This window comes from Mus musculus, chromosome 12 (assembly GCF_000001635.26).
Source record: "Mus musculus strain C57BL/6J chromosome 12, GRCm38.p6 C57BL/6J".
Taxonomy (NCBI): Eukaryota; Metazoa; Chordata; class Mammalia; order Rodentia; family Muridae; genus Mus; species Mus musculus.
The window spans coordinates 17,710,790-17,738,062 of NC_000078.6; the positions used below are offsets into that span (position 1 = coordinate 17,710,790).

The 27,273-nt window shown below is 49.9% G+C and overlaps 1 protein-coding gene and 2 long non-coding RNA genes across 14 annotated transcripts in view; 2 read left to right on the forward strand and 1 right to left on the reverse strand.

Moving 5' to 3' along the window:
• Positions 1-27,273, forward strand: part of Hpcal1 (hippocalcin-like 1) — a 101,195-nt gene that overhangs the window by 20,040 nt on the left and 53,882 nt on the right. For 3 of the 12 annotated variants that reach the window (XM_030246812.1, XM_006515157.2, XM_030246819.1), the window contains exon 1: positions 16,469-17,519. The exons of 8 other annotated variants lie outside the window; for them this stretch is intronic. The gene's annotated coding sequence lies outside the window, so the exon portion shown is untranslated. Of the gene's footprint in view, positions 1-16,468; positions 17,520-21,539; positions 21,558-27,273 lie in introns of those variants that run through there. One more of the 12 variants, XM_030246816.1, reaches the window with a different exon arrangement.
• On the forward strand, positions 585-14,393 carry Gm40842. Its single transcript, XR_001780564.2, has 3 exons — positions 585-1,767; positions 2,799-7,774; positions 7,957-14,393. It is a non-coding gene; the product is annotated as a predicted gene, 40842 (long non-coding RNA).
• Gm51995 lies at positions 17,691-26,488 on the reverse strand. The gene is made up of 3 exons (XR_003950241.1): positions 26,398-26,488; positions 21,454-22,704; positions 17,691-21,098 (listed from the first exon to the last, which is right to left on the reverse strand). It is a non-coding gene; the product is annotated as a predicted gene, 51995 (long non-coding RNA).

Below are 27,273 nucleotides of genomic sequence, written 5' to 3' on the forward strand. Positions count from 1 at the left end.
CCCCCCCCCCCACAGTGGCCTAGACACCATTTCAGGGCCCGTAGGAGACTACATCTGGACTGAATAAAACCGGGAAGTGGCAGGTTCCACAGGAAGCTCTGCTCCCAGTCTGGCTCTGGGCTGTCAAAGTTAATTAATAGCCATGTTTCCTTTGAGTTTTCTCCTCTACATAGGTGTGTGTGGGGAGGTCTTCCTACCCACTGGCACTGGTCAAGAGACTGTGAAAGGATGCCTACCAGCTTGTGTGGTGAGGTGAGAGGCAGTTTCTGACATGCTACCCTTGGGTTGTGACAGTAGATGGCAGAACCCTGTGGTGAGTCCTGCTTTGATCTTGATGGCCCCTCTTTAGAAGTTGGGTTAGGGACAAGGCTGGGAATTAACTACCAGGGTGTTTATGCCTGCCTTTCTTCCATATTGGCACCCTGAGTCTCACCCCTTGCCTGGGAGGTAGTAGGTGTGCGGAATGGTTTTATATCAACTTGGCACAAGTTAAAGATACTCTCAGAGGAGGGAAACTCAATGAAGAAAATGCCTCCATAAGATCAGGCTGTAGGCAAACCTGAAGGACATTTTCTTAATTAGTGATTGATGGGGAAGGGCATCTTGGCCCATTGTGGGTGATGCCATCCCTGGGCTGGTGGTTCTGGGTTCTATGAGAAAGCTGACTAAGCAAGCCAGGAGGACCAGGCCAGTTAGCAGTATCCCTCCACCGTCTCTGCATGCTTTTGCTCCCGGGTTCCTGCCCTGCCTGCGTGAGTTCCTCTCCTGACTTCCTTTGATGATGAACTATGTGGTGAAAGTGTAAGCTGAATAAACTCTTCCTTCCCAGTTGCTTTGGTCATGATGTTTCATCACAGCAGTTGTAACCCTCACTAAGATGTAGGTGAATGGCTCCAGGCCATGGTAACAGAGAGCCTCCTTGAAGTTGGTCTCCCAGCTGCTGAGTTCCAACACAGGAGGGAGACTCCACTCAGCCTCTCTAGCACTTGTTCCCCCCCCCCCCCCCCATAGCCTTAGTAAGGAAATAATACTCTGAATTCTCCCTTTGGACAGAATATAGACAGTACGCCACACCAAGCCTGTGCATGAGAATTGACCAGCACTTGCTAACAGATGCCCAAGGTTCTTAGCATGGGCAGCTGGCCACCACAGCCTCTCCTCCGTGTCCACTGTGGATCTCAAGAAGTTGGGCTGCTGCCGTTTACCAGATATACACCCCTCCTTTCCAGCCCCTGGCTTTTTGGTCATGTTCAATTCATGCCCTTCTTCACAGAGAGAGGGCTTCTGCCTGGGTGCTTCCTCCATTATTAAACTGTGGCTCCTACACTGTGGTGAGAGGGAGGGAGGGACAGAGGAAGTGCAAGGACCTCTGCAGCATTCTGTGACCTCCCTGTGACCTCACACTCTGTCCAGCATACCAGGCACTTGGCCTCGAGCCTCACCTGCATCCTGTGATTGGCAGCCACAGCTGAGCCGGAGGAATGTTTTACCTTGCTCAGCTGCAGGTAAATGATGTCACAGAGCTTAGTCCTGCTAGGGCAGAATGGGTACTGTCAATCCTGGGGTCACTCGCTCACACAGGTGACCTGTGGGAGACCAGGTGCTCCTCTCTGTTCCTGCAGAGTATGTTGGAGTTAGACCCTTCTTTGCTTCCTGAGAGTTTCCAGTCAAGACATTTCTGTGAGCCTCAGTTTCTCCACATGTGAGTCATACTGACTTGCTCAGACTCTCGTGGGGATTCTATGAGCTTTTCCTTGTCTTGCTCATGTGAGTTCCTTATTTCAGTAACACTGGAGAGTGTTGGGTTTTGTTGGTTTTTTTTTTTTTTTTAATTTTTATTTTTAAGCCCAGGACAGAAGCCAGTTTGCCAGAGTCATCTGTGGGTGTTGGTAGCCTTACCTTCAGCAGGACTTGAATTTGGCCAAGAGCCCTGGCTTATTCCAGTGGAGAATGGAGTTATTTAGAGCCACACTGTGGGGGGTGCTTAATTCTCTGGGAAGCATTTGCTGCAGATGGTGCTAACGTTAATGACTTACTATATATGTCTTCATAAGTGGGTGATTTATGGCTGACACCAGACCCATAACTTCTCATTTCCAGAAGCTTCATTTGTAATGGCCTGCTACATTTAGGAAGTGTGAAGGACTTGAGCTGAGGTCATTTCTGTTCATGAGCTGTAGGTGGGAGGAACTGGGCCTGTGGGACACTGAGGGACAGCCATAAGGGACATCACCACCTCTTCAGGAATGGTCCACAGTGGGCAGGTGATGGTCATAAAGGACACAGAGGCCCAGGGAGGTTAAGTGATTTGTCTGGGTTAACAGCTCCCAGTAGACAGAACTGAGATGCCTCTGACCGTCAGTGTGGAATAGTGCTTCATGCAGGGTAGCTGTGACATTTATTCACCAGCATGATGTGTCAGCCTACCTGGGCTGAGGGGATGTCTAGGTAGGTAGTAAAGTGTCATTGCTGTGTGCTTCTGGAAGAGATTAGCATGGGAGCAAAGGCTAGCATTTAGACCAATAGGTTCCCCAATGTGGGTAAGTATTGTATTGTCACTTGAGGGTCTGAGTAGATGCATCAACAAAATGTATTGGTTATTTTTATTGATATGACAAAGCAACTTACTAAAGGGTTTCTTTGGGCTCACAGTTTGAGGGTACAATTCATCATGATGGGGAATTCAGAACCTTGAAGTAGCTGGTCACATTGCGTCCAATCAGGAAGGAGAAAAAGAGACTGGGTGGTGGTGGGGTCAGTTGGTTTGTTTTGTGCTCAGCTTATGTCCTTTTATTTAGATGTGTACTGTAGCCAGTGGGATGACGGTGCTCACAGTCAGGAGTGGGTCTTCCTGTCTCAGTTAAACCTCTCTGGAAGCATCCTCAGAGATACACCCAGTCTCCATGGTGATTCTAAATTCAGTCAAACTGACAATGAAAATGAGTCATCACCCAGGAGGGAGAGTGGACACCATCTCTTCGCTTTGGTCACCATGCTCCTCGTTCTTGGCCTAGAACCCCCACCAACTGATCTCCCTGAGCTCCATCTTACAGACAGCAGGATGTTGGACATCTCAGCCTCCATAACCATGAGGACCAGTCCCTCATCATCTCTCTATAGGTCTCTTTGTATTTTACTGGCTCTCATTCCCTGGAGAGCTCTCAACACCATAGCAAGATTTGGGTTACTTTCCTACCCAAACGTTCTCCATTCAAGATGGTAGGTCACCCGGGCAATGAAGTGGTTTGGGAGACCTAATTATGCAAATTACCTTGACGTGTGGGAGCTCAGTTTAGCCTGTTACACATGGAAGTGATAGTTTGCCTAAATAAGCATCAGCCAACATTAACCCTGAGGAAGGGAATTCTTCTTGGGCTTCTTTTGGATACCTGTCTTGTTCTCTCTAGGAATTAGCTTCCTGCCCACCACTAATGCCGGCTAAGCCACTGTTCTCCAAACACAGAACTGCCTGTCTCTGTGGAAATGCAGAGTCCCCAGCCCATGCCTGGCTTGGCCAGCCACTGGCTGCCCATGGCTGAGCAGTTTGTATGTTAAGTGTAGCCTCTCATCTCACCACCTGCAGAGTATCATATCAGCAGCTTCTGGAAACTTCCCTCTTCCCTGTCCCTTGCTGTCACAGCTTATTTTATTCTCTTGGGACAAGGGATATCCCTTTTTCCTCCTGTCGCCTCCAGTGCTGTTCTCCAGCCCTGCGTGTGGCACACAGTCCTCAGAACGCTCTTTGGAGAGTTGTCTGCAAAGTCCAGTCACTACTCTGAGACTGGCTGGTATCCCTGTGCTGGACTTGGGTTCCTGGAGACTTCCCATGTGTGTATCAGCCTGGATGCTTTGCCTCTGTTCAGGGTGGTTCATTTGCCTCTTAGGACTTCAGGGCATCCCTCAGCTCCCTACCTCCTCCTAACAAATTCTTTGTAGTCTTCTATGGACCTGGAAATGTGGCCATGGGTGGGATTATCACACTGATGCTCAACCCCAGATGAGCTGCAGAGGACCAGCTCATTTGAGTGGGCTCATTGGCTCTGTCCATGCTGTGAACCTCAGTGTGTGTTTTATTAACATTTTAGGAAGGTTTAATTATACAGGCCTTAGCCCAGACTGGGGATGGAACTCAGCTGCTAGAAGGCTTGCCTGGCATGCATGAAGCCCTGCAGGTGATCTTCAGTATCATATAAACCTAGTTGTGCTGGAGCGTGTCTGTAGTTAAAGCCCAGCATTAAAGGTCGAGGCATGCTGATCAGAAGTTCAAGGTCATCCCTGGCCGTGTAGAGAGTTCAAGGCTAACCTGAGCTATAGGAGCCCCTGTCTCGTTCAAAACAAACAAACCTTTAGCTTTAGTGTGGAGAACACTAAGCAGGACAGCCTCTAGACCCTTCCATGTCTAACCCATTGTTCTTGAAACCTGCACCCATTCTTTATAATTTTGGATGTGCTCAAGAATTCCTAGGTCATGTTGGGTGGCCTTGGGTCTGTGACAACCTTGAGAGCCATTCGAGATATGATCGACAAGCAAAGAACCTGGTATGTGGGAGGGACCAGGGCCTGTGACAGGGAGATGTCCCTGGCGCTGGCCTCCCGACAATTACCAGAACAGAAACTCTGTAGAGGGCCAGGTAAGAGCCACATTACTGCTTTGGGGCTCTGGCTAGGCCTTGGACTGACTCCTCACTTCAGCCCTGTGGATAAGGGCCACACTAAGAGGAGTCAGACATGGCTTTGGGGTAGAATAACACATGAATCCACTCTCAAGCTACATGGAAGTAGCAGATGCTGGGAGCAAGATGCTGCCCTGTTCCCTGGCATCAGGAAGGACACCAATAAGAAGCCTGTGATGCCTCCATCCTTCCCACAGGCCTGAGGGAGACTGAGTCTGATGCGAAACAAGGAGCATCCCCAACAGTACAGGTCTGGAAAAGGCTGGATTCAGCAGAGACTTAAGGGGCCTTTACCTTGCCCTACATGTGTCAGTACAAAGGACTGTGTCCTACTCTAAGAACAGGCGCGGGGTTCCTCAGCCACAGATGCTGAAGCAGAAGTGACATTCTGTGAACTCAATGCTGGACCTGCTTATCAAACCCCACCCTTCCTGCCTTGACAGAAGAAGATGACACAGTGGTTCCCAGAGGGGAAGTGACTCTTGGAGATGACAGTGAGTTGGGGCAGAGCCTCCACTGTCTTCCCTTCCATTTAAGTGTCCTCAGCCAGTGTCTCCCCAAGAGGTGTCTTATGTTCTTGGGGCCTCTCTCAACTCTAGCTGCCACCCCATGCCCACCCTCAGTATTTCTCAGCAAGACCATGTTGGGCCCCCCAACTTTTTTTCACTAAGCTTCCCCCTAAAGGGGGTGGGAGATAAGGGTAAGGCTGTGGCCCTGGAACTCCTGAGTGTTATGATTTAAAAGAAAATGGTCCCTATAGGTTCATAGGGAGTGGCACTCTTAGGAGGTGTGGCCTTGTTAAAGGAAGTATGTCACTGGGGATGGGCTTTGAGGTCTCAGATGCTTAAGCCGGGCCCAGAGTGTCATCGTCACTTCCTGCTACCTGCAGATCAATATGTAAAACTCTCAGCTACCTCTCTAGCACTATGTCTGCCTGCACACTGCCTGCCATCCTTCCCACCATGGTGGCAATGGACTAAATGTCTGAAACTGTAAGCAAGCCCCAATTAAATGCTCTCCTTTATAAGAGTTGCTGTAGTCATGGTGTCTCTTCACAGCAGTAGAAACCCTGAAGACACCAGGTTTTTGTCTAAAGGAAAAATGGTCTGATACTTGTTTACACCTCAAAAGAGACAACTGCAGTAGGTAGGAGTCATCTCCATTGTGTGTGTGTGTGTGTGTGTATATGTGTGTGTGTGTGTGTGTGAGAGAAAGAGAGAGAGAGATTAGTGTAACTTCCAATACAAAGATATGGGCTAGGGAAAGAGAGCGAGGGAATGAGAGACAAAGAAAAGGGGAGAGAGGGAAACAGAGACAGACTGTGGTTGTGTGTGTGTGCCTGTGTGTCTTGTCTCTCTCTGTCTCTCCCTGTGTCGGTCTTTAGATGGAAGATAACCAAGTCAAGCCCTCTACCCCTGGAGGTTAGGGGTGAGGAACTTGAGTGAATGTGAATGGTAGGTCATCAGATAGAGTGGAGTCGAGTTGTTCAACTAATTCAGCAGGTTCTTGCTAGCCCTAGGCTAGCAGGCCAGAGTGGGTGGAGTGGGGCAGGTTATGGCCCAGCCAATGATGGCTTAGAGAAGCCTGGTGTGGCCAAGGAAGGCATCTCAGCCAGGGGCTGTGAGGGAGTTTGTAGGGTCACAGGATGTGGGGACTATTTGGGCTAGTCCTTGCCTGAGCTCTGTTGTAAGAGGCCCAGCCTGCTCTTAGCCTCTGTCCGTGGTCTTCCTTCAGCCTTCTGAGCACTGTGAATAGTAGACTGAATTTTCTCATTTTAAAATTGACTGATTCCTCTGTGAAGAAAATCATCAGTCTAGAGGGTTGGCCAGTACCTGAGCTCAGAGACAGAGGTTTGTGTCTCTCTCACCCCGGTTCCTAAGAGCTTTCTAGGGAGGGGTAGTTAGCCTGTTTCAGGTCAAGGGAGCCAGCACTGGGACATGGCTTCTCCTGTGCCCACACATCCAGGTCAGGGACTTCCTGTTCATCACATGGCCATATACCCAGAATGGGAGCTTCCTGTGTTCAGTGGCTTCTGTGCTCAAGGCCCTGTTCTCACCTCTGCCCCAGCTTTCCTGTTGAGAATTTCTTAGCACACACTCTTGAAGCCCATATGTTCTGGTGGTCAACCTTGGCCATTTTGGTTTTGATTTTATTTCATTTTTATTTTTTTGACACAGTGTCTTACTGTATAACTCTGGCCAGCCTGGAACTTACTATGTAGATAGACTAGGCTAGCCTTAAACTTATAGAGATCTGCCTGCCTCTTCTCCCCTAGGTCTAGAATTCACCACCACCATGGTCTTGGTTTTGATTTTTGAAGAAAAAAATTTAATTCCGTTTTTACACACAAACTTGCATATTTTGGTAAGACTAGAAAATACAGGAAAGCAAAGCCCCCCACCCCCACCCCCCGAAAGGGCCCTCCTTCTCCATGGCCAGCAAGATGGCTCTGCAGATAAAGACACTTCCCTGTGAGTACGACAACCTGAGTTTGGTCCCTGAACAGCACATGGTATAAAGAAAGAACTAACTCCCTCACGTTGTCCTCTGGCTTCCACACATGTGCTTTGGTGTGTGTACCCATACACACACATATACATCAATACACACACAAATGCGGTTTTTACAAATTCTCATCATTGCCCTGTTCGACCCTATTAGCATGCCGAGGTGTCTCTCTCCATTTGTGTCTGTCCATTTAAGGAGTTCTGCTCTCTGGAAGCAGAGCACATAGGACTCGTGTCCTCAAGCTGCTCCCAGCTGTAAAGGAATAAAACCGTCTCACTGTCACCCAGCCTCCATGGGCACCTGAACATTATATAAACATGTGCGCGTGTGCTTCAGCCAAAACCAGTGCCTCCTCCTCGGTTTATTCTTGTTTAGTGTACCGTGGAGACCAGTACTGTCCAGCAGAGCAGGCTCCCTGGCTCACTCTCCTTCCTCAGCAAGCCCTGTGCCCAGGGAGGTCAGAGGCTCACACATGGGGTTTTGTCTCCTTGCTACACATGTAGAACCTGAAGGGAAACATTGTGTCTATGTGTTAGATATAATTGTGTTTGTCTTTTTCCTGAAAGGTGCACTCAGTGATGTTTCTATGTCTTGTAAGTGTTGACACTGTGATCGAGGGTTCTGGGGGGTTGGGGGGCAGTAGGGAGGTGGGGTCATGGGGTAGGGTGGGGGGTGATAGGGTGTGGTCATGTGGTCATGGGGTCGCAGGGTTGTGGGGTGGTGGTACATGCTGCTTTGTAAGCATTATTTCCCCTTCTCCTTGTGTCATATGCAGCTGGGTCTCTTCTGTGGCTGTGATGAACATCTGATTCTCAAGCACGAAGGAGGCTGCCTCCTTTTGCATCTCTATGTCTGCAATCCTTGTGTATTCCTCACCCTTAATAATAAAATACAGAGGATAATGGGGCATCACTGACACCAGGGTCTAAGGCTGGAGCTGCTATGCTGGGTCTTTACTTTTTTTTTTTTATTTCATTTCCTTGCAACCCTTGGGTGGAACCCAGGCTGGGCAAGGCCTCTCTGTTGAGGTCTAGCACCAGCTCCTCTCATTCTCTCTGGGATGACTTGCCCTGAAGAAAGTCAGACGACATGTGGAAGACAACTCATGAAGAAGCAGTGCCTGTGGAAAGCCTGAGCCTGCCAGGAAGCTTGGAGGCACATGTCTGTCCCTCAGAGGATAACCCTGTGGCTGGCGTTAGAGCAAGGCTCTGACCTCGCCTCCTTCTCCATCTGGCCTAAAGAGGCTATGATTTCAGGGTCTCCCAAAAGGACCAAGTGCAGGCAGGTCCTCACGAAGGCCCTGGCTGTGTCCTCATGGCACCTTGGGGTCTGCCCTCTGAGGACCAGTGGCTTGCAGCTGAGCGGCTTAATCTATATTAAGGTATTGCTGACCATCATTGGGCTCTGGGAACAGATTTACTATTTTTAGCAAAAGTCAGGGAGTGTGATAAATCCTGTTAGTCCACACAACTGAGGAGAGGGGTTGTTTATTTTGAAGAGTGGCTTTTTAAAAACATTAGTCATGGCTGTCCTATAGGACCCTAATGTGTCACCCCACTTATCTGAGATGTCCTGAGTAGACAAAAGTAGACCCATTGGAATGGTTTCTGTCTAAATGCTGACCCAATGAGTTAATTCATGTTCCCTGCCAGGACCCTGTGGAACTTCAAGTCTCTGGTTTCAGGGCCAGCAGAGAAACTGAGGCAGGAATAATATAGCCTGCACTTTCCTATGTAGGCTCATCTTTGTGATTCTCATCTTTAATGAACCATTCTTCCTACTTGCCTTACATGGCTGCTATGGCAAACTTTAGGGACATCATAGCAACACAGCATAGGTTCTAAATGCTCTATGTGTCACCTCCAGGGTGGCTAGAACCCAAACCAGACAATGACAAGTGTCAGTGGAGATATGGAGGTATTTGTGCCTTGCTGGTAGGAATGGGAAACAGTGCAGCCGCATTGAGAAGTAGTTTGATGGTTCCTCAAATGATTGTACAAAGAACTAACAGGTGACTCCATGATTCCCCTTCCAGGTGTATACCCCCCAAGCAGTAGAAAAGCTGGAACTCACAAAAACATGGATGCTCACAGCAGTCTTAGTCCTAGTAGTCCCCAAGTGGAAGCCGCCCAGATACCCATCAGCTGTTAAATGGGTAAACAAATGTGGTAGATCCATACAGTAGAATATTACACAGCCATAAAAAAGAAACTGACATATGCTTTCACATAAAGGAAACTTGACAATATTACTCTCAGTGAAAGAAGCCAGACACAAAAGATGGCATATTGTGTTACTTAGGTGAAATTTCTAGAATAGGCAAATCTAAAGAAAGGCAAAATAGATTATATCAGGGATTGCCTGGGGGCAGGGAGGAGGGGACCAGAAGGGGACTGCTGAGCTTTTTGAGGAGATGAAAAATGCTCCTGGAATTATACATCTGTGATAGTCAACTGGAAACCCCAGGGCTGGGTTGAGAACACAGCTGTGCTGTACAAGCACGGGGACTGGGATTCAGGTCTCCAGAGCACAGGTAGGAGCTGCATAGATTCCATGATCACCTTTAATCCCAGAACTTAGAGAATAGGGGGACAGAGACAGGAAGGCACTCCATAGGACAAGTTGGACCAACTGAACGGCTGAGCTCCAATCTCAACCCTGCCTCAGTGAATTAGGTGGAGTGGGCTGGAGGACGGCTCTGGACTTCAGCATTGAGCCTCCGGATACACATCACACACATATACACATATGGGGGGGGGTGGAGGGAGAGGATGGGGAGCAGGAGCAGACCACACAGACAATACCGTGTAAATATGAGCAGACACTATTTTGACAGCCTATGAGAGTCACATAAGGGAACGAAGTGAATTTGAGACTATTATCCTGGCCATGTTAAATTGGCTTGCTTAAGTTCTTTAAGCTCCACTCCCATCTGAAACATGGGATTGCTCCCACTTTGTAGGGCTGAAGACTTGATGGGGTGACGTTTGTGTGTCTTCCTGCACTGGTAGGTCCCACAGAGAGGTGCCTATAATGATTGTCCCCTGCTCTGTGCCCAGCACTAAGTTGGGTACCAGGTGGTGTTGAGGAGGGTGAAGCAGTGCTCAGAGCTCACCTGTACCCAGAGTCAGCTTGCAGGACTCTTTGACACAGCATGCTTGGAGATGTGGTCACAGAACTTGTCTCATACCCTTGTGTCCCACTGGAAGCAGATCTGTCAATCAGTGCTTGATAAAGAACCAGAAAGTGCCAGAGGCAGCAGGGCAGGCTCCCTGCCAACAGGGAGAACCTTGTGCATGCCTGCTCCTGGCATCTGAGGATGTATTAGCTCATACAATTGTCCAGGCAACTGTGGGGCATGCTGAAGCAGCCACCAGTGGAGTGATGAGATGTGTGTGATGAGTTCTTTAGAAGCACTGGAGGGCACAAAGGAGTTGAGATGCACTGTGACCTGGATATAGGATTCTGGGTGCTAAAACCCATCTTCGTGCCTTTCTGGTTTATATCTTGAAATTTTTACAGAGGAAAAAAATGTTTGTTTTGAGATAGAGTCTCATTATGGAGCTCTGGCTGGCCTGCTCACTATGTAGAATAGGCTACCCTCAGACTTACAGAGATTTGCTTCTGCCTCCCTAGTGGTGGGCTTAAAGGTGTATACTACCATGCCCGGTCAGAGCAAAGTTTAAGCATCTTCAACCAAGCGAGGTGGGTGTTTGTGTTTTAAGGGAAGTAGAGGCCTAGAACAGCAGTTCTCAACCTTCCGAATGCTGTGGCTTTCTATATAGTTCTTCATGTTGCGATGACCCACAACCATAAAATTATTTCCATTGCTTATTTCATAACTGCAATTTTGCTACTGTTATGACTTGTAAATAGCTGTGTTTTCCAGTGGTCTTAGGTGACCCCCGTGAAAGGGCTGTTTGACCCTCAGGTTCAGAACTCCAGGTCACACAGCAGGCCTTGGAGTCGGCTTGCTAACTCTGTGTCTGTGTAGAGCTTAGCAACAGGCCCAGTGGAATAGTCTCTGGGGCTCACAAGCCTCCTGAAGTGATTGAGTGTTTTTGGTCCTCCTGCTGTTGGAGCATCAGAGGCCCTGAGGCTTCTGCCAGGTTTCAAGATGGGGACACTGTCCTCTGTCTTATAGTGTGGAGTGTTCTTGGTTAACCCAGATTAAGACGCTTGGATGATGTTCTTCTAAAGAGAAAAAAAAATGTGTGTGTGTGTGTGTGTGTGTGTGTGTGTGTGTGTGTGTGTTAGGGCTACTATTGCTATGATGAAACACCATGATCTACAACAAGCTGGGGAGGAAAGGGTTTATTCAGCTTATACTTCCCCATCATAGTCCATCACTGAGGGAAGTCAAGGAAGGAACTCAGAGCTGGAACCTGGAGTCGGGCTGATAGAGAGACCATGGAGAGGATGCTGCTTACTGGCTTGCTCCCCATGGCTTGCTCAGCCTGCTTTCTTCTAGAACCCAGGACCACCAGCCCAGCGATGGTACCATCCACAAAGGGATGGGCGCTCCGACATCAGTCATTAAGAAACTACCGTGCAGGCTTGTCTTCAGCTAGGTCTTATGGAAACATTTTCTCAATTGAGGTTTCTTCCCTCCTCTCCGATGACTCTAGCTTGTGTCAAGTAGACATAAAATTATCCAGCACAGTGTGTGTGTGTGTCCCCAAGATAACATCCACCATCTTCCCTATCACTCGTCTCCCTCCAAGCTCCTTCAAGCAGTCAGTCATAGAACTGAGGGTGCAGGTGAGCCCTTAACCAGCTGAGCGGCATTGCAGAATTTCTTAGTCTCCCTGAGCCAGGTGTCCATACTTGAACAGGAGGGAACAAGTGTTCTTGGGCTGATTGTTCTCAGCCTAGATTGGGACTCTGACCATGGAAGAGGAGTAGAGCAGTGTAGACCCTGTGCTGGAAGCTGTGTCATGGACGTGGGCATAGTGTTTCTGGACTCGAGAAGAAGGCTCCAGTTATGAGTAATGTGCATTCCATACTGAGTGACTCAGGATGCCCTATACCATAGCAGAGGGCGAACTCGGAGGTCACCAGCAGCAGACACTGGCATTCCCTGCCTCCCACCCCCACTGAGGTAGTTTCCCATGGGTATAGCAGGGTGAGGCATGGAGGGGACTGAACTAAGGGCACAATCTGGCGCCGACAGAGCAGGTCTAATGCAGGACAGAATTCTGCTCACACCCACTAAGTTCCTACAGTGATGGCCTCTCAGGTTCTGGCTCACCTCTCAGGCCTAAGGAGAGGCCTGCAGCTTGCTGAAGCCTTAGGGCCCTGTCTCCGTGCTCTGTGTCATCCCTGTTCATTGAAATATCAGAGCTCTCCTGATCACACCACCCATGTCACATGAGCCTTGAACTGCTTCCCTCTGGGTTAAAACATCCCTTCCCCTCCCCCAACATCTGTTCTAAATTTTAGATTCTGCATTGATGTGGATTAGATTTGGAATAAATTGCATGGTATGGTTCACCAAGCCAAACTCCACATCATGTACTTGGGACTGGTTCTCTTAAGAGAATACACACACACACACACACTTCAGGCCAGCTGGCCTGGGCAGTGTCTCCAACAACTCCCAAGTTCAGATTTTTTACAGAAGTCACGGCACAGACTTGCCACTGGGTTCCAGAGTTTCCTGAGGTCAGACTTGGCCATGATGGAGGTTGGGAGCTTTGGGAATGGAGGGTTGGTATCTTGAAACAGAGACCCTCCCAAAGCTCCCATGAGAGGAGTTCAAGAGTCCTTTATTGTAAAACACCCCACCAGTTGCAATTAGAATGGGGTGTGTAGGATTCGAGATAGTCCGTTCATTGGTGAGAAACGTTGAGAATTTGTCATTGAGTGAGTGAGTTCTGGGTGGAGTGGGGTCCCCTGTTGGAGTCTCTGCATGGTCTGGGCAGGTCCAACCTGCCATCAGTCAAGACTGGCCAGCCCTAGCTCCTGGACATAGCCCCAACAAGACTTAATCCATGACCTTCTTTGGTCAGCCAATGGGAGAGTGTATGTGTAGATGACAAGGCCCCAGAACAAAAGTTGCCACCTGGAGCATGGAGAGAAGCCTTCCAGGGAAGCCTCCCAGGGAAGCCTGAGGCTTGCTCTGAACCTCTCAAGACATCTCGCTGTTGACATGGGAGGGGCTCATCTGAGTGTGTTCCAGGCACAAGGAACAGCATGTGCTAAGGTGCCTGGACCTCGGGGCTGGATCAAGGCATGCCTTAAGTGCCTTTCTGGGAGTCCCATCAATCTCTGCTCGGGTTTTGTTTGTCTTCCTCCCCAGTTTTCCGTGTGGAGGGAGGTACAGTCCGTTCCCAGCCTAACATGTTCCTGCCGCCATGCAGAAGTCTCTTTGTTCTGAGGCTGGAATCCAAGGCTGTGGCCTGGACATGGCATTTATACCTCTTCTTCGAGGCCTTCCCCACCCTCTCCTTAGAGAAAGGCCATGATGTGGAAGCAGGAGCTTTAGAGATCAGCTGCCTTGTCTTTGAGGTCTGGCTTGGGGCTCAGTGTGGAAGTCAGTGCCCCGCCACTGTGACAAGGACTGCCCTCTATGAAGCCTCGAGTGTAGGAGTTGTTTTGCTTCCTGCCCCTGGCTCCTCTGTACTCTGGAAACTGCTGAGACCACATGTCTGTATGGAACCAGCCATACTGAAGCTGGTATGATCAGCGAGGGCTCTGCTGTCCCAGTGTCAAAATGACTGTGGTGGTGGTTGCTAACCATCCCTGTGCATCTTTACTGGGGCCAGACTTCCCTGTGACCCAGGTAATGCAGGAAGCCACTGGACTGTGTGGGCTGTTAAGTTTCACTACTAGCCTCTTCACAGTAAATCTACACACATAGGCCTCTGCATCTGCACTTCCCTCTTGCCTGCTGGGCTGCTAGGCAGGCTTAGCTCACCTCTACTTTGCCCTCTACAGTTTAGAAGTCTTACTTATCTTCAAAGGCAAGGGGCCCCAAGCACATAGAGGGTTGGGTTCTGCAACTTGAGAACACTTCAAACTGACCTCAACTAAAAGTCAGTTTCAAGCCAGGTCTCTGATCTCCCTAGAATATTACCCCTAGGGCTGGGAACCCCACTAGACAGGAGGACTGCCTTCCTGTTATGATCAGGGCAGGCGCCATCTTCAGTCAAAGATGAGTGTTGGACAGGAGGAAGGAAGAAGTGAATTGGGAAAAGGAGGAGATGGAGGGGAAGGGAGGGAGGAATGAAAGGGGAGGGAGAGAGAGAAGGGGAGGGAGGGAAAGGAGATGAGAAAGGGAGGGGAAGAAGGGAAGGAGAGAAGAACCAGAGGAGAGCAGGAGGAGGAGGAGGGAGGGGAGGAGGAACAGGAGGGAGAGGGAGTAGAGGGGGAGGGAGAAAGGAGGACATTTTCTTTCCTAAAAAAGGAACTGGAGTTTTAAGATTTGTTTTATTATTTTAATTATGTGCCTGTCTGTGTGTGGGTATGCATTTGTGAGCATAGGTGTCTGCAGAGGCCAGAAGGTCAGATTCCTCCCGAACTGGAGTCACAGGCGTTTGTGAGCTGCCAGCTGAAGGCACCAGGAATCAAAACAGGGACCTCTGCAAGTACAGTGAGTGCTTCTAACTGCTGAGCCATCTCTCCAGCCCTATTTTAATTTCAAACTATGTATATGTACGTATGGGTATATGTGTATGAGTGCAGTGCCCTCAGAGGCCAGAAAAAGACATAAGATCCCTTGGAACTGGAGTTCCAGGCAGCTGCCCCGTGTGGGTTCTGGGAACCCGAATGGGGGCCTCTGCAGGAACAGCCAGTGCTCGTAACTGCTGGGCCGTTGCTCTAGCTTATCAGGTCAACAGTTTAAAAAGAAGGGGAATGTTGGTCCCTTTCGATATTGTTTGTCCCTCCCCTGCCTTTTGTGCCTTCCCTGACAGTGGCTCCCTTACCCACACTAGCTGCACACAGAGGCCCACCCTGTCCCTATAACACACACTTTGGCTAAAAAAGACCACCATCCTGTCTCAGCTTTCTTCCAGGGACAGAGCGACCTGGTGGCAACTCAGACCGACATGTGAAGAACCGACAGTACCATTCATTACCTGCCCCAGGGTGGACAGTGGGCTCTGGAGCTTTCGCTGTCTTGGGCCACGGACACTGGATTGCATATGTCCAGTGCTGGGCTTGTAGGGCCCAGCTGGAGCTGCCTTGATCTAAAGTTGAAGGATAGAAGTAAACCCAGTTCTTGCAAAGGGGACTTTTAGATGCTTATCTAGTGACATCTAAAACCCTCCTGCTACTCCTTGGTGGGGTGTGCTGAGAGAGGGGAGGGAGAACAGGAGGAAGACGGGTCTATGTGAAGGCAGGCTATGCTTTTCCTCAGTACATGGCTCCTGTGCAAGGCTCTCCCCACCCCCACCCCCATGGTCCTCTTGGAGATCTGCACTGCTCTGCTTATGGGGACACTGAGCTGCCTCTCCAGAGGGAGGCTGTGTGGTATCCTGTAGGCACTCCACGAGGAGCGTCTGTATGGAGCATCCTGCGTGGCATATCTTCCTTGGAGAAACCTACATGGAGCTTAGAATCTGTTGTTTTATAACCAGTTGAGCTGTGTGGAAACCAGGCCTGAAGCTTCCCCCATTGCAAGCTAAACCAACCACAAACCAGGCAGCAAAGCCACGTGAATGATTAAGTACCACAGTGAACTCACCGCCCTGAGGCTTTGATCTCCCAGGCTCCTGTTCCTGCACACAGCACCAGGGGACATCGCCTTGGATGTTGACTCTAGCACAGCCATCTTGGGACCAGCTAAGCTGTCTGTCAGGGAGTGGTGGTGGTTAAGGCTGAGCCAGGACTAATTATATAACAGAGCCTGGATCTCAGGCCCCACCTGGGCAGGCCATTTGACAGTAAGGGAACCCAAATACCTTGGATTGGCACAGAGCCTGTTTATTTAGGAAGTGAGAAAAGGTACACATCTGCTCAGCGGTGCAAAGGCAAGCCAAGTTCCTAAAGTCGCCCAGCCATTGTCTTGGTGGAATTGTGGAATAGCTTCTTGGATGTCACTCTTTCAGGCCCTGAAATGGAGCCTTGTGCAAAGAAATGAGAATAATGACCCAGGCGTCCCAGCCCCCATTGTACCATCTGGTGGCTCAGAAATCTTTTATAATCAAATGAGTAAGGAGACTTCTCACACTTCACACTGTCTGTCTGCGTGCTCTTTCTCTTTCTCTCTCTCACATGCATGCGTGCTACACGAACGCAGAATCTGAAGCAACAGCCACTGGGAACATTTTTTTTTTTTTTTTTTTTTTTTTTTTTTTGCTGTGTTTTGGAGGCTTTTCTATGTTGCCTGGGTGGGTACACAGATGGTATGTTTAGCCAAAGCATGAGGGGTAATTTGGAAATAAATGGAAGTTTGAGTCTGTGGACACATCTGATGCATTTGTGTGCTCTGTGTATATGTCTGGGTCCGTGTGACAGACAACCAAAGCTTGTATGCCTTGGGGTCCTTAGGCCTCTGGGTTGGAACATGGCTGACACTCACCTGGCAGTCTTTGACCTTCTTGGGAGTAGGTAGGCCAGAGGAGTAGTGATCGTGACCGGTAATGAGAACACAGTGTCCCAAGTAATGGCAAAAGAAGCTTTAACCCCGGGAGGAGATGGACGGGGTCAGACCCAGCCCGCTTCAGGCTTTTTGAAGCCCACAGGCCTTTTCAGGGCCGGCCTGGATCCCTAGGGAGACAAGCCCTCATCTCCAAATTTGAAAATGTCTGCCTACCTCCACGTCTACCCCTAATTGGTGCCAATTCTGTCCACTTGGCCATTTAAGCAAAACAAATCTCCACGTAGCTTGGAGTCGACCCTTATCAGGAGCCGGTCAGGGTGTGAACGGGCTGTGCTGTTGGGCAGCTGGCCAGCCAGGTTAACAGCCTCAGACTGGGGCTGGTGGTGTGTCCTTGTGCTGGCAAATGCTAGTGTGGTATGCTCAGGACCTCACAGACTGAGTTTCCACCGTGACAAGGGATGAAACCAGCACCCAGTCTCTCTTCCCTCTCCCCGCTCTTCCCTGCTACTTTTCTACTTCTATTACAGCTCTCATGCCCCAGGCAGCCAGGAAGTCTCCCCTCCCTTCCCCCTCTTTCTGGTGGGGCTCAGGACCTCTCAGAGATGGGAGAGTTTAAACACGTGTTCTCTCCCTCTCTGCACCCCACCCACCTTTGGCTTGCAGACTGCTGCAAGCTGTTTTCCTCCCCAGAAGAACACTGCAGCAGAAAGCAGTAAACACTCCGGAGTCTCCCAAACACTCGCTCAGTTGGCTAGAGTGCCGCCACCGGTAGACGGGTAGATGCTGCTCAGGTGAGTTCAGCTTCATGGGTAGTGTAGGTGCCACTCAGGGAACAGGAAGGTCTTTGGGTCTGGGCGCTGGACGAATGAATGTTCTTTGGGACTTATTTATCTGCTTCTTGCCATGTCACAGTGCTGTGTGGGGGTCTGGTAGAACTTCCATAGGAATCCCATGGAGGTAGTAGAAGTGGGATAGAAAAGGTTTTTTCCTGCGCTGGTGAGTCACAAGGATTTCATGAGTGAAATATCCTTCCCTTTACTTCACAGTGGTCCCCATAACATTACTGTCGTAACATTGGGTCCCAAGTATGAACCACAGTACTGTGCAAATGGTGGCAGGGAGGAGGAGACACAGTTTAAAAACTATGCCGAGCCTGGAGAGATGGCTCTGCAGTTAAAGGCTGGACTCACAACCAAAATGACAAAGCCTCAATGTCCACTGATCTACCAACCCTTCTTTTGAAGTGCCTTCCATTGCCCTGGGCTTCCGGGATCTGATTTGGAAGAGTGGGGAGTTGTCATCCCCAGTGAAAGCTCTGCTTTCAGCCCCCCACCCCCCTCAGACTTTCTGGAACTTTCTGCTAGCCCCTATCTTCTTAGGTAAAAATGCATCTCTGTCTCCTCCATGTCATCTGGCTTTTTATTCTTCCCTGGGGACAGGAGGTGGTATGGGAACCCTTGCCCCAGGCCTCCTCTGTGGTATTGGATATCATTAGGTACATTGTCACATCAGCTTAATATTTAGTCCCTAGGTTCCGCATCGATGCCTCTCGGTTGATTCACACAAGGCTCAGTGTAGCAGTCTGCTTCAAACATTAAAACTATGGTCCTAGGGATGGGGAAGGAGGGACAGGGGCAGGGCCACCTCAGAGTCCAGCTTAGGGGTGTCCTGGCCAGTCACCCAAGTGTGTGTTCCTTCCTGCTTTGATCCAGTTTTGAGATGTCTGTTGTAAGTCTAGCTGGTGCCGGGGTTGGGAAGGGGAAGGCTACGGATTAAGAGCCAGCGAGGCAGACTAGTATCCAGCAATTTTGTACACTCTAAGCAGCAACATTGGGTTTCTTTTTAAAGCAATCTGGATTTTGGCCACCTCCCAGGAAATCCGGATGTGTGTGGCGAGATGTGGCTCACGCCTGTTTGGTCTAGTAGTCCGGCTTCTTTGCCAGAAACTCTCTGTGAAGTTCCCAGCAGCTGGGCCGCAGAGGTACATGAAAGGCCTATCCAAATTCCAGGCAAATGAAAGAATCTGTGTCATCACTGATACACTCCTGATGACAGCAGCTACCTGGGTGCCTGGTCGCTCTCTGCTGCTGTTCTGTGTGCGTCTTTCCTTTGCATTTTGCTGTTACTGCGCCTAGGAATTTTCTTGGCTCCTATGACGCAGCTGACCATGGCAGTGGATGTTCCTGAATTTCTTCCCATTATTACTGTGTCGGATTGGAATGCAAATCTTAAAAAAGAAATTTTATCATGGTTTTCCACTACTATAAAAGTAGTAACAAGCCAGGCATGGTGACTCATGTCTATACTTCTGCTGCTCAGGAGGCTGAGACAGGAGGTTTGCCATGACTTCTAGGCCAGCCTGGCCTACAGTGTCTGACTGCCATCCTTCAAAAAGGAAAAAAACGGGCTTTGGGATATGGCTCAGTTGGTAGAGTGAGTGCCTAGCATGCACAAGGCTCTGGGTTCAAACCTCAGCCCGTCACATACCTGTCTTGATGATGTATCCCTGCAATGTCAGCATTTGGGAGGTAGAGGCAGGAGAATCAGAAGTTCAAAGTTCAAAGAAAAGAAAAGAATAAGGTTGGACTCCCATTTCATCCTGTATAAAAGAATTAACTCAAAATATACCAAAAACCTACATATAGTGGCTAAAACTAGAACACTCCTAGGAGCTAAATGAGCAAGTCTTGACCTTGAGTTAGACCATGACTTCTTAGATATGATTCAGAAAGAACAAACATCGCAAGATAATGCAGTTGCCTTTCAAAGGACACTGGGAAGAACTTGAAAAGAGGCGGGAGAAGAGAAGAGCCAGACTGCAGGCAAGATCATTCTAGACTTATATCTGGAATGTGCAAAGAGCTCTTACAGCGCAGTAGCAAAAGACTCTCACAGAAAACATCGGGCAAGGTACTTCTGTTGGTACTTTTCTCATTGCTCTCACAAAAGGAGAAAAGAAGAAAGGATGGCGCCAGGAGCCTGAGGTGTCTGGTCACACTGCTACACAGTCAGGAAGGGATGGGGACATCCTGGTGCTCAGCTTACTCTCTCCCTCTTATTCAGTCCAAAATCCTAGCCTACGGAATGGTGGCCCCACATTTAGGGTGGGTCTTCCCTTTGTTTTCTAGGTGATTCTAGATCCCATCAAGTTGATAATCAATGTTAGCCATTTCTTAAAGAATTCATAAAAGGACCATGAGCACGTGACCTCCCAGAATCACCTGTCATGAGAGGCATGTAATCTGAGACCACCATAAAGGGCCCTGCCATACCCACCAAGACCCTGAGAATGTCAGGCAGATGCAGTATAGGGGTGGATGTGGGGACAACGGAACCCTTGTCCACTGCTAAAAGCAATGCGAAGAAAAGGAAGCAATCATAGGAGATGGCAGGCTGTGTCATCCCGCTTCCATGAAATCTTCAGAGCAAGGTGCTCCATAGAGAGAGTATGGGCATGCATGGTTACCTGGGATGGTGGTCGGAGGGAAATTGGTCGTAAGATTTCATTTGGTGTGTGTGTGTGTGTGTGTGTGTGTGTGTGTGTGTGTGCGCGTGTGTGAAACATACTGTTGTCATACATACAGAGGTCAGGACAACTTGTGAGAACTTGTGAGAGTCGATTCTCTCTCCCCCATGTAAGTCCTGGTGGGACTGAACTCAGGTCTCAGGCTTGATAGGCCAAGCATCATTATCATCATCAAGGCATCTTTCTGACCCAGGTATGACATTTCTTAGGAGGGAGACAAACATGTTCTAAAGCATATGGTGGTGATGACCATGAGGACCTCTGACAACTGGGCTCCATAGGTGGACACGTGAAGTGTGTGCTGAGCAAGCTGTTCCTCAGTGGAGATGTATGTTAGTCCCACCTTGTTGTGACAAGACACCTGGCAAGAGGAGTTTCTAGAAGGAAGGGTTTATTCTGGCTCAGGGTTTGAGGGGACCCAGTCCCATAGCTGTGGGGAGTCAGGAAGCATGGAGATGCATACTGCTACTTGGCTCCTATTTGTCTTTTCATTCACTCTGGGCCTCCATCTAAGTCAGTGGTTCTCAGTCAGGGGCAGGGGTGGGGGTGTTCAAACAACTCTTTCACAGGGGGACACCTAAGACCATTAGGATTACATAGATATTCACATTAGGATTCATAACAGTAGCAATGAAAGTAATGGTATGGTTGGTGGGGGGATGTCATCACACCGTGAGGAACCGTATGAAAGGGTCGCAGCATTACGACGGATGAGAACCACTGATGTAGATCATAGGATGGTGTAGCCCTCATTCAGGATGGGCCTTCCCTCCTCAGTGAACCTCTCTGAAGGTGCCTTCATAGACACTCACTCCGGGCTTTGTCTCCTAGGCAGTTCCCAACTCTGCTTGACAGTGAGGATTGATCAACACAGGCTGTTATTTTAAAACGCCAAGAACTTAACACAGGAGCTCTCCTTGTGTTTTTCCTTCCCCAGCGCACATTTCAGTGGCAAGAGCTTTCCCTCAGTGTCCCCCCATCCCTACCCCCACCCCGCCCAGCCAGTCTGGGACCTTCCTTTCTTCCTTTCCAGTCCCAAGGAATCTACTCAGAAGGCACCTTGCCCGCCACCCACATATCACTAGTGTTTGCACTGCAGTCTTAGATCTCTTTAGCTCTCCTCACGTGCTGCTTTCCCACTGGAAACTGTCCAGAGGTGAACTAACTGTCCCAGAACCAGGTGACTGCGTTTCCATTACCTGCTACACACCAGTGGCTTTGCAAGCTGGGGCAAGATCCAGGCCCTGCTTCCTCAGCAGCCACGGCCATCCCAGAAGTTCATCCTTTGCTATCTGAGCATCAGGTGAGCGGGAGAAACCCCAGAAAACAATCCAGGGTAGGAGCAGAAGGATGGGAGCTCGGAGCCTGGTGCTTCCCCAGGAGGCAGGGCCTCTGGAGTCTCAGTGTTGCCGTGGTCCTCTGTCCAGATGTCAATCATTACAGCCTTCTGTATATTAGAGTGAAACAAAAATAATCTGCTGTCCCCTGTCTAGCTAGGGCGCTCTATAGTAGTGAATTCTGTTCTTCATCTGTGGAGTGGGTTGGATCCTTTAGTGACCTGCTCTGGTCAGCAAGAAAGCGAACTTTGAAAGCAGGTTGAGCTTTGGGCTGGGTTAAGATGAGGACAACCCTCATCCCAGCTCCTACTGCAGGGGTGACACTGACAACACATTTTCAGCCCCGCTGTCCTAATGGACTTTGGAAGGGCCACCTCTGCCTTCCACACTCACCTCCTCATCTCTCATATGGGAAGGACTTCTGCCCCTGCCCATTTTGTGGCCAGAGAGCCCACAAGTGTTTCTGCGAGTTATGTGAGCACAAGTCTTCTGCTCCATGTTTCAGATGCCAGTGATGACTCTGAAACGGGGTGGCTGGCTTGCACTGGACTCCACAGAGAAGGCCATGTTTTCTAAATCAAGAATGGTCTCAGGCATGTCCAGTGGGTGCTTTATCAGCGAGGTTACCCCCCATCCCTGCCCTGCTCCTCAACAACTTTCTAGAGTTTGAGTGAGAGCCAAAATACAATTAAAAGAAACAGAACTACGTTAACTTACAGGGCTGGAACAAACTCAGAAGTGTGGAATCTTAAGGCCCCACAAGGCATCCCCAGGAGAGCCTTGGAAACCGGTTTTCCTTGTTCTTTGGGGATGGGAGCCCCTGGCTGAGGTGTTACAGCAGTGGTACTGGGCCCCTCTTAGAGAATGTGTGCCCTTGCCATGAGTCACGACACAGTCACTTACCCTTAGACCACACAGAGTGTGGGATGGTATTGATTTGTGGGCCTTTAGGCAAAACTTACTCCTAGCTGGTGAGAGAGCTGGTCTGCAGATATTCTGGGCAGGACTGGACTGCAAGGCCATAGATCAGGGCCTGTTCTGCTCTTCTCCTCCACTCTCTGAGTGTGTGGGAGAGCGAGCCAGGGACAGATGGGAGGAGGTGTGGGAGAGACACTGAAGAGGGAGGGAGGGGAGGGGGAGGAAGAGAGGGAAGGAGGGTGGGAGAAGAGAAGAGAAGGAGTTGGTGAGGAAAGAAAAAGAAGAAGGGGATGTGGAGAAGAGGGAAGGGAGAGGAGGGGGAGTGGGGGAGGGCAGTCCCAGCTGCAGGGGCAGTAGCAGGAGCCCCCGCTCCTGACGTGAGTACTTGGCCTTTCTCTGCCCTTGAGAAGCAGTTTTGGTCTTCATAGGCATCCTGAGTGTCTGAGTTGTTTTGTTTTGTTTGGTTGGTTGGTTTTTGGTTTTTAATCTTTCCCAGCCCCTAGCCCCTGCTGTCCTATCAGGGACTGACTGCATGAGCCTGTTCTCAACCAGCTGTGAGATTGCACCAATGCAATGCTCTTGCTTAGGCACAGAGTCCTCCGGGGCCATCCGGTACTAAAATACCTTAGGCCATCTGCACCTCTGCCGGTGCTGTGAGACTCGGAGCCTGGCTTCTGCTCTCTGGAAGAGCTTGTTAGCATCCTGACTCCTTCCCTTCTAACTGTCCCTCCTCTGTGGAAGAAATGTGCATTGCTCTCCAACCATGTAGGCTTGACATAAATGTGTCATCCAACTGGCAATGGGCTCAAAGCTAACTAGTCACCAGCACCTAGGAAATACTCCTGTTGTCTACCACTCTTCATTCATTCATTCATTCATTCATCCACTCACCCACTCTTTTGTTCTTTAGATTCCAGTAACAACCTGTGAGACAGGCATGTCTTTCTTGTTTGATAAACTGATGCCCAGCAAGGTTAAACAAGTTGCTTATGGACACACAGCTCCTGAACTATTAAACCTCACACTTACCCAGAAGAGGAGACAGGATCCATGTGTAGGGCTCTTGAGTCGAGCACAGAAGCACTAGCCCCCAAGGGAGCCAACCCCATCTGGAAAGGTCCCACAGAGAAAGCCCTGGTGTTTAAAGGACCAGGGGCTGTGGCGGTGAAATTAGCCTTGAAGGCTAGCTAAGGCCTCAGCAAGAAGAAAACTTTGACAGAGGCCACAATGGGCCAAGATAATAGAGCACAAGTGTCCAGGAGGACCGCCATGAGCTGGGCACCAGTGGGTACCACTCATACTGCTCTCTGTCCTGCAGCTCCTCTATAAGGTGTGGCTCCCCTAACTCACTACTAAGGATCCCACGGCCCCAGAGTCAGAAATATCCATCTAAGTCTGAAAGTGGGATTTGCGCCTGCCTGGTTTCATCAGGGCACTCTGTCTCCCTGTCCCATTCCCACCAGTCTGAAGACTGGAAATAGCATCCCTCAGTATTGGTTGGATACTAAGAGCACTCCCCTATAAGGAGTCCAGGCCCATCCACTCGCCTCTAATCCTACGCTTGTCCTGGGATTTCTCACACCTATCCTTGCAAACATCACCCCATCTGACAGCATAGAAGCTTGCACCCTCCCTCCCAGGCCACCATCCCCCAAAGCCTGACTGCCTGTCTTAAAAGGAGAGTTAAAACAGTGGTGCCCTCCAGGAATGGGGATGCCTTCCAGCTATGTAGGAGGCTGAGGCAGGAGGATTGTTTGAGGCCAGCTGGAGCATCTGTCTCAACCAATCATGGCGGCAGAGAAGAGCCTACACTGCCCAGTCCAGGAGTAATGGCCTTGTATTCAAGGTGGAATGAGGGGGAGGCCACACTAAGCCAGGATTTGCAGGTGACAGCCACCTGGCCAAGTTCCCAAGCCTCTGGTTTTGCTCTTCCTCGTGTGCGTATTTCCCAGTGTTTCCTTATCTTGCACCCTTTTCTGCCTTGGGAGCTGTGTGACATGTGGTCTGTGTGTCATATAGCCAGGAGACTGGCAGATACCACTGAGCAGCCCAGAGAGGATGCCAAGGGGACAAAGCCCTTGAGGTTCAGCACCCTCGAGATCCTCTCTGGTTCAGTGTCTTTTAAAGCATGCTAGAAAGAGCAAGAAGCTCTGTTTCTTTATTAGATCAGCCTGCATTGATCCACAAGAAGCCAGTGTTCTTTTAAACATCACGATGCTTCTTCCATACACGCCCCCCCCCCCCGGGGCCCGCGCCCCGCTTCCTCCTCACTCCCTCTGAGGTATCTGCAGAACAATGTTATTTATTCCCATTTGTTTTCTCTACCTGCTGTTTAGAGAGAAAAAAATCAAGAGATAGTATTCCCCCTCCCTTCCTTATCTCATTCCCGCATCGCTAACAATAAGACTATCTTCCTATGAAACAACAGCCTTTTCTGTGCAGAAAAAGGTATGTCTTGGCAGGAGAGAGAGATTATGAAGGAACAGCTGGGGTGGGGGAATGGAGAGGCATAGGAGAAGGTTGTTCACCCATTCAGGACCCTGGGTGTGACCTGGGCCCCTGTGCCTCTTAGACTGACTTGGAAAGGCGCTGAAGCTTCACCCTGCCTGGAAGTCCCTCTTAAGTGTACACTTGGCCCACCTTGCGTGTCCAGCTTGTGTACCTCGTGGTGTAGCACCCTCAGAAAGGGGCTTCGCTCCTATAGGAGTAGATGCTAGAAATGAGGAGAGCATGCAAGGTCCCATTTCTAGCCAAAACTATAGCCACCATTACTGCCATTGCTGAATGCCCCTGACCCCACCAGCAAAGGGTGAATACAACACAGTTGGGTGCTGAGACAGCCCTGCTTCTTAATGGAGAACAGGGGTAAATTAACAGTGATACAGACTGTCCTTGGTAGGCTCCTGGACAGCTGTGTGCTTGGGATGTGGGTGGAGGCATCAGGGTCCTCTGGATTCATATCCTGCAGGACTTGTGGGTGGGTGGGTGGGTGGTGTCCAACAGGCAGCCAGTTCTTCCGTAGAGACAGAGAAAGTGTCTTTAGGTGCCTGGCTCATGGGCTATCTCCTCCTGCTTTCTCCTTATCTATCTATCTATCTATCTATCTATCTATCTATCTATCTATCTATCTATCTATCTATCTATGGACAGTCTTTATGACCAGCAGTAGAGGGTACCGGGCACCTCCAGGATGCCAGGCTTTGCCTCTCATTGGTAGAATCTCCATTGCAGCAGCTGCCAGATGTGGGTCCTGCTACCACGGAGCCTGCCAGCCTGTCAGCTTGGTGTCCTCCACACGGGACCGGAAGGATGACTGGGGGATGGGGGGGGGTGGGACTACCTCAGGACATGGCACACTGACACAATATGGTGGCTCAGGGCTTTCCATAGGTCGTTAAGGGTAGCCAGCTCATAGGGAGACCTTGGTTAGTGACTGTATAGGGGCTGGTCAGGAGATGGTGGGTCTAACATAGAAACCAAGTGGCTATCACTCGGAGTCTACCACCTAGTTAGAAGCCACTGAGGAGTGGGACCCACTCTCTCCTCCTTTCTTCCCCCACCTTTTGTTTTTGTTTTTGGTTTCTTGACAGGGTCTCCTGTGGCCCAGGCTGGCTTTGAATTCTCTATGTAGCTAAGGATGGCCTTGAACTTTTGATCCACCTCCCTCTACCTCTCAAGTACTAGGAGTATAAGCACGTATCAGCACACCTGCTTTATGTGGATGTGGTGGGCGGGTGGTTGAGCCACGAGCGCGCTACCCACTGAGGTACACTCCTGACCTTTTCCCAGAATTTCAATCTGTGATCCTAATGACCTTCAAATAGTGGGAAGGGAGGATTCCCAGAGAAGAGTCTGGAATAGTCCATCATCTAACTGCAGTTGACTTACCAGTCTTGCAGCTTTCGTTTGCTGGGAAGGTGATGTGATGGGGGAGCCTGCTCTGCATTCTGCCCTGAACTTCTGCCACTCCACAGCCTGAGCAAAACCACCAGCCCCCCACCCCCACCCCCGCCCCCACACTTGTCAGCAGGGGTTAGCAGGTGTTATCTGTGCATACTGGTTTGTTTACAGAGGGGCTTATGACTCCCTCCCCAGCCCAGACTCTGAAAGCCACTGCCTGCTGGACCACTGTTGACCAGAAGTACCGAGGGATAAGGTCTTTTTGAGCCTTCAGTTGGGCAGACAGCAGTCTGTATGAGGGTATGAGTTGGAGGACTCCTGCGCAGGGAAGGTCTTCAGGGCCATGTGCGTAATGGGGAAAAATCTAAGGCCTAAAGAGAGAAACTGGCTTTCCCAGAGTCACACAGCCCCACCCCACCCCCGCCCTGTGTGTGTGTGTGTGTGTGTGTGTGTGTGTGTGTGTCCCTGCCAGCCCTTATTCTAACACACAGTATTTCTGAAGTGTGCGTTGGTGTGTTGGGCTTTCTACTTTTCCAGCTGTAATACTGACAGAGTGTTGGAGGTGTGGACCCCTCTGTGGTCGTGTGACATCATGGCAAGGAAGAATTATGACTTGGAGAGATCTGTAAATAGATTGATGGGCAGGAGTCTGGGGGTTACCCTCTAAGCAGCCCTACTTCAGCTGTCCTGATAACTTTGGGGCTCCAGTAGCCCTGCTTGGGAGCCTCTAGAATGGGCTCCTCAGGAACTGTCTTAACGCTTTGCCTATGCCTTTTAAACAAGGCTCCCCTCCACCCCACCATGCAGAGCAAGCAGGGTGTTGTGGGGAGGCACACTCTGGGGGGAAGGCAGGCGCTGGGAGCT